Source organism: Carassius auratus, unplaced genomic scaffold, assembly GCF_003368295.1.
Source record: "Carassius auratus strain Wakin unplaced genomic scaffold, ASM336829v1 scaf_tig00020494, whole genome shotgun sequence".
In the NCBI taxonomy this organism is placed as follows: Eukaryota; Metazoa; Chordata; class Actinopteri; order Cypriniformes; family Cyprinidae; genus Carassius; species Carassius auratus.
In genome coordinates, this window is record NW_020525032.1 from 42,730 (window position 1) to 50,000 (window position 7,271).

Consider the following 7,271-nt stretch of genomic DNA (forward strand, 5'->3'; position numbering starts at 1 on the left):
ATTAACCTTGGATTAATTTTGGCCACATTTTGACGGCTGTGGTTTCTGAAGAAATGTTTCCCAAACACAGAGCAGATCTCCAGACTGACGTCAGCCGATGGAAACACTCCTAACGTCACAGGCTTTCATTCTCCTACATTTACACTCATGTGTTCGGTAGATGCTTTCTTCTAAAGCCACTCACACTGCATTCAAGGTACACACTTTTTTATCCATTCATGCATTCCCTGGGAATCGAACCCATGACCTTCATTTTTCCATGCATTCAGCTAAACAACATCTTTTATTTTCCATAGTAGAAAGTTGTACAGGTTTGGAATAACACAAGGGATTTTTGAATGAATTATGCCTTTAACTTCGCCATTAGCTCTTATAATTTAATACCTGTTTGACTGTGGAATATATAAAGCTTCAGTCTGGCCTGTAATTACTGTAAAAACATGAAGCTGAAATCTGGATTCATTGGAAGCCTGTCAGTGGCCCGTCGAGGTTATGAATCATAACTAAGACAAATCAGGACAAATATAAGGGGTGTGTCCAAACAATAAATGCAGATGCAGAACGCAAATATTAGTAATAAAAGTAGGAGAAGCAGCTGAATATTATCATTTTAATAAGCTATATGATCTCAGAGTGAACAGATGAAACACAATAAAAGCAGTCGATGCTGCTGTCGTGTAAAACAATTATACAGAAATACTTTGACAACAGACTTTCAGACGTTTCAGAATCATCATAAAAACATTTCAGATGCTTTGTTACTTTGCCTTTCATTCACAAATTGTGTCTGCATCTCTCCAATGGTGATGTGATATACATATTTCTGAATATTAATCGTGTTTTTGAGCCTAACGGATCGAACCAAAGCTGACTGTGTAAGTGTGTTTCTGATCATTCAGTCGTGTGGTTTAACAGTGTTCTTCACTGATGTCACTGAAACCAGATGTAAACAACCAAGAATTACTGGCATCTAAACGAATGAGCTTTTCAGCGAGTGAGATGAATCCTGGATCATCTGCCGTCAGTGCTGACCAGCGGTCGTCTGTCCCTCTCTTCCTCTCGCTGTATGTGCTGGACTCTGAGAGGAAATATGACCGCTGTCTCAGGGAGATCGGTCAGAACACGCTGAGAGAGGCTTTGCTCTGATCGCTGCTGTATGGATCATAAAGCACAACACATGGAATATCTGAGACTTTCACTCCCTCAGGAGACCAGCACATGCTCAGATTGTGATGATGTCATTGGGGTAGTGTCATATAGTACATCTGCATCATGTTTCTATGAGCTGATTTCATACTTTTTACATTTACACACTGCTTACACACATTTTCAAAACTTTACATAAATCCAAGAACTGCGCACACAAAATACAAACTGCAAAATGAAGCACTGCATTCAAAATATCCCAAACAGATCTCAAAAGCAAACATTTGCAAACACTTTTGTGATGATCTTAATCCCAGTCGACGAGTCAAAGGCTGAGAACCGGTGTGTGTTTGTAGATTTGGTGTGTGTTTCTGCTGGTTGAGTGTCATCTCTCAGTGTGTGAGCAGTTAATAAAATACTAATGATTATCTGTGATTATAACACTACCTCAAGTGTTTTTGGATCATTTCGACCCACAGAGGATTTATTTTTCCTGTAAATGCTAGTTAATGTTATCACATTGGACTGAAACTGGCTAATTTTGCTCTCACGGTATAACAGTATGATTTTAGTAATGTTTTGTATGTTTTGTAATTTTTTTGACAAATAAATTAATGAATTAAACCAAGATGTGATGATAAAATAGCATAATGAGAGATTTACAGGTAATTTGTGACTATCCTCCAGCCGTGTGCGCTCTCTTTCCCTGTGAAGATCGGGTGAATGTGCAGTGAGTTTGTGTTTGTGATCAGTTCAAGGATGAATCTTCACGAGGTGTTTTAGAGGATTGATGACTCTGAAGTGGTTTGTTTCAGCAGTGGAATCCACCTGTGATTATCCTCTAGAGACGAAGCGGTTCTGACACGCACATTACTTCAGCACTTTCCAGTGTTTCTCTGACTGTTGCCAGGGCATATACAAACACACTATACTATTATTATACTACTACACACCTGCCATCAGCTCTACACACTGAACAATCAATCAATCAATCAATCACCTTTATTTGTATAGCGCTTTAAACAAAATACATTGCGTCAAAGCACTGAACAACATTCATTTGGAAAACAGTGTGTCAATAATGCAAAATGATATTTAAAGGCAGTTCATCATTGAATTCAGTGATGTCATCTCTGTTCAGTTAAATAGTGTCTGTGCATTTATTTGCAATGAAGTCAATGATATCGCTGTAGAAGAAGTGACCCCAACTAAGCAAGCCAGAGGCGACAGCGGCAAGGAACCGAAACTCCATCGGTGACAGAATGAAGAAAAAAACCTTGGGAGAAACCAGGCTCAGTTGGGGTCAGTTCTCCTCTGACCAGACGAAAACAGTAGTTCAATTCCAGACTGCAGCAAAGTCAGATTGTGCAGAAGAATCATCTGTTTCCTGTGGTCTTGTCCTGGTGCTCCTCTGAGACAAGGTCTTTACAGGGGATCTGTATCTGGGCTCTAGTTGTCCTGGTCTCCGCTGTCTTTCAGGGATGTAGAGGTCCTTTCTAGGTGCTGATCCACCATCTGGTCTGGATACGTACTGGATTAAAACTGCAAGAGTGTGTCTGCCTCCCGAACAATGTTATGTAGGTTATTCCAGGGTTTAGGCGCCAAATATGAAAAGGATCTGCCGCCCGCAGTTGATTTTGATATTCTAGGTATTATTAAATTGCCTGAGTTTTGAGAACGTAGCGGACGTAGAGGAGTATAATGTAAAAGGAGCTCATTCAAATACTGAGGTGCTAAACCATTCAGGGCTTTATAAGTAATAAGCAATATTTTAAAATCTATACGATGTTTGATAGGGAGCCAGTGCAGTGTGGACAGGACCGGGCTAATATGGTCATACTTCCTGGTTCTAGTAAGAACTCTTGCTGCTGCATTTTGGACTAGCTGTAGTTTGTTTACTAAGCGTGCAGAACAACCACCCAATAAAGCATTACAACAATCTAACCTTGAAGTCATAAATGCATGGATTAACATTTCTGCATTTGACATTGAGAGCATAGGCCGTAATTTAGATATATTTAGGTATATATATATTTATATATTTAGATATATTTAGGAGAGGGAGACTTATGAGGACATAACCCATGTCCCCATTTTTTCAAAACACTTATAAATCATACAGAATGAGTTTTTTTGAGAAAGTAAAAATGCACAAAGTTTCCTGTGAGGGTTAGGGTTAGGTGTAGGGTTGGTGAAGGGGCATAGAATATACAGTTTCTACAGAATAAAAACCATTACACCTATGGGATGAACACACTTTACACAGAAACAAACGTGTGTGTGTGTGTGTGTGTGTGTGTGTGTGTGTGTGTGTGTGTGTGTGTGTGTGATTGAGTGTGTGTGTCTGTGAGTGAGTGATGTGTGTGAGTGTGTGTGTGTGTGTGTGTGTGTGTGTGTGTGTGTGTGTGTGTGTGTGTGTGTGTGTGTGTGTGTGTGTGTGTGTGTGTGTGTGTGTGTGTGTGATTGAGTGTGTGTGTCTGTGAGTGAGTGATGTGTGTGAGTGTGTGTGTGTGTGTGTGTGTGTGTGTGTGTCCAGCTTCGTGGCCCATGTGCAGTGTTTGCATTCGTTCTTCTAAGAGAGATTGATTTTTTCACACAGTAGTTAAACAGAAACGCTGATCATGACGCAGACGATCAGAGATCAAACTACAGAAAGGTTTACATCGGAGCAGATGCATTCTCGTGATACAAGATGAGAAATGAGCTTGTGGTGCTTCAATTCAACTGAAAACTGCAAACTTCAGATGAACTGTTCTCAAATTCTGACACTTTCCAGAGAACGTCAGCTTTCTCAGTGCATCATGATTTGAGTTTGTTTGACTCAGATAGATATCAACAAGCCAAACTGTATATTTAATATTATTTCCAGAGTTATGTCAGTGAATTAGTTCATTCTGGGTGGATGGAAATTCTGACCGCGAAGCCAGCAGTGGTTTTCACTCAAGTTTTGGCTGTTGGCAAATTTGTCAAATATTGTAGATCGTGCAGATACACCGCTGAAGTCTGATTATCCATCAGGATGATGGGTTCTACATGCAGTGTGTATAATGCTCGTTTTGATCAAGAAAAGAGACGTGTTGTTTGTCTGTTTTCATTTACTCGGGAAGAGACTGCATTTGTGGCTTTGTTTATAATAAAACTTGTGTCATTTATATAGAGCACGACGTAGAGTTAAACAGAAACTTTATGAGTGTCTTTGAGTTCATATGGACGCTGTGTTTGTTTTGATGGCATAGCTACATGAGTCAATGAGGATGCAAATACTAAACACAGAAAGAGCACTTGGGCCTGAAACAATCAGCTCGCTGCTTCTATAAACACAGAATCTGAGCATGTGTGACGAGCGGATGGTGAGAAAAGACCATTAAACTGAAATAAGATACTGAGAGAAAGAAAGCATGACACCAGTGTGATAAATGAAAATCCCATGGCGGACAAGTTCATTTTCCATTAGATGAGGCCATCTGTAATTCATCATGTCACAGTGAGCGAATGCAGGGCGAGGAAAAGATTGGCAAAACGCTGACCGCTGAGACTCATCAGAGAAAGAATGAGGAAAAATATGATGCGTTCATTGCTTCTCTATGAAACTGCGCATGAAGCTGACAGCAGAGACTCCGCCCCTGTGCTCATATATATATGAGGCTCCACCCCCTGATTTTATATGTGAGGCCCCGCCCCCTGATTACATAAGTAAGCATCTCATCTGGGTCATTCTGTGGTCCTGTTCCAAATATTGTCCTTCCTTGTTGGTGGTTGTGTGCACATCTGCAAAGTCCATGAGAGTTTTGTCAGAACAGGAATCACAATGAACCACAAAAAACATGCAGTGGATTCATTCAGATTCGTACCTCCAGAAGAATCTGTGTAATATTTCTGATCCTCACATGATACTCTGATGGTGTTTTAAGCTGAACATCTGCTCTTGTGTTCCACAGAAGAAACAACACGAGTTTCATGAGTATATGATGACACAGTTCTCATGAATTACTGCTTTCATTACATTTCTTGCTTTTGTTAGATGAAATTAATTAATTAATTTTTATTGTTTTTTGGATCATCATATTTTTGAGCGTGAAGGTTTAATGGCTTATTTTAACCCACGCGTGCAGTGGAAAGTGTTGAGAGAGATGATTTATCTCATCAAGTAATGAATCCCTGTGAATCTGACACATTTCCTGAGACGTTCAACTCCTCCGAGAGATGATTCCGACACGGACCGCTCTGATTATCTGAAGAAATGCTCTGATAGGGTTTACTTGCTCTCGCGCTCAACTGGAAATCAGCAGTCTGTCAAGATTTGTGCACACTTATACACATATATATATATATACAGGTCAAAATGACTAGAACTGGATTTAATGGTTTTCTTCGGATTATAGGTGTCTTTTTAAATATGTAAAATAATAGACAAATGTTCAATACATCAGACATTCATATTTGTCTATTTTTACATGCATTGCAAAAGATGAAACGTACTATTTTTAAAGTGCAGTTGTACTTCATGGAATATCAAATAAATGAAGGTTTTATTGATCAGATATTTACATCATGGAGGGTTAATTTGACCTCCTTTATGAATTCGTGGTGTTAATGATTGTAAATAGTGTTTATTATCTGTCTCAATCATCAGTAAACACAGTAAAGATCTTAAATCCGGTATAAATCAGCTTTATCTGATTAGTTTAGAGAGAAACGGAGGCTGTAATGATTTGGAAAGATGTGCTTTCATAATCATAAAACTAAAGGGCAGAATATATTCCTCTTGATTTCTATATGCTTCTAATTAACTTTGATTAGTTCTTGCTGATGATGAATTCAGATATTTCTGCTGCCAGAGCCACATCTGAAAGCTGCTTATTTACCAAGCATGTTTATCCACAGCATCATTCGCTTCATTTTCGTTTGTTGTGTTTTCAACAAGATTTTTTATGCATTAATAGCTTTCACTCTCTAAGCTGTGTCCATCAGAGCATCACTAACACACATGAAGGTAATGTTTCCTGCAGGATCTGTAGGCCTGGGTTTGTCTGATTACTGTAGATATGTATTTAATATCTGACGATGACAGCATCTGTGTTATCCCTCTGGAGCCAGACAAACATCCAGTTCCAGTTCCTCTCCAGGAGACGAGATGCTGTTGATGTCCTGATCGACTGGAAGAACATCTAACCGTGTTTGATTCCTCAGTGCTGCTCGATCCTTCCATTAGTGAAGCTTGGGTTCATTTCTCTTGATCCGTTCTCTCTGTGTTAGGAGAATAAACTGTATGATTGTTGATTCATCAGTCTGTGAGCGCTTGTGATCGGCAGCAGATGCTCCTCCTGGAGATGTTTCTATATCAGGAGCACGTTCCTGTGAAGCGTCCAGGAATAGATCATCTTCCTGAACCCCTTCGCTTTCACAAGCTGATGCCAGATTCATTCTCAAGCAGAGAGAAGACGCTGAGGTGTTCCTGATGAAGGACAGATCCACGGATCTCCCTCCGTCTCTTACCTCTCTTCCGGTCAGTCTGTTTTTAGAGCAGAATTCCCTCTGAGATGCTTTTCCTCTTCCATCTGCTGACTGAGAGGATCCGCTTCCACCTGAGCCGACATCTGCCGCTCTCTCTCTCTCTCTCTCTCTCTCTCATCGTTCTCTTCTCTCTCTCTCTCTCTCTCTCTCTCTCTCTCTCCCTCTCTCCCTCTCTCTCTCTCATCGTTCTCATGTGTGACTCTGGAGCACGAAACCAGTCATAAGAATCAGTTTTCTGAAACAATATTAGAAATCTGGAATCTGAGGGAGCAAAAACATCTAAATATTGAGAAAATCATCTTTAAAGTTGTTCAAATGAAGTTCGTAGCAATACATATTACTAATCAAAAATTAAGTTTTGATATATTTACAGTAGGAGATTTACTAAATATCTTCATGAACATGAACTTTACTTAATATCCTAAATGATTTTGTCATAAAAGAGAAATGTATAATTTTTACCCACACAATGTATTGTTGTCTATTGCTACAAATATACCTGTGCAATGCATTACAAGGCATAATTAATGCATTAAAACTAGTTTAATAATGCATTATTCATAAAGGCTTTGAGTAAATTGTTACCAATGTAGAGTACAAAATCTAAATAT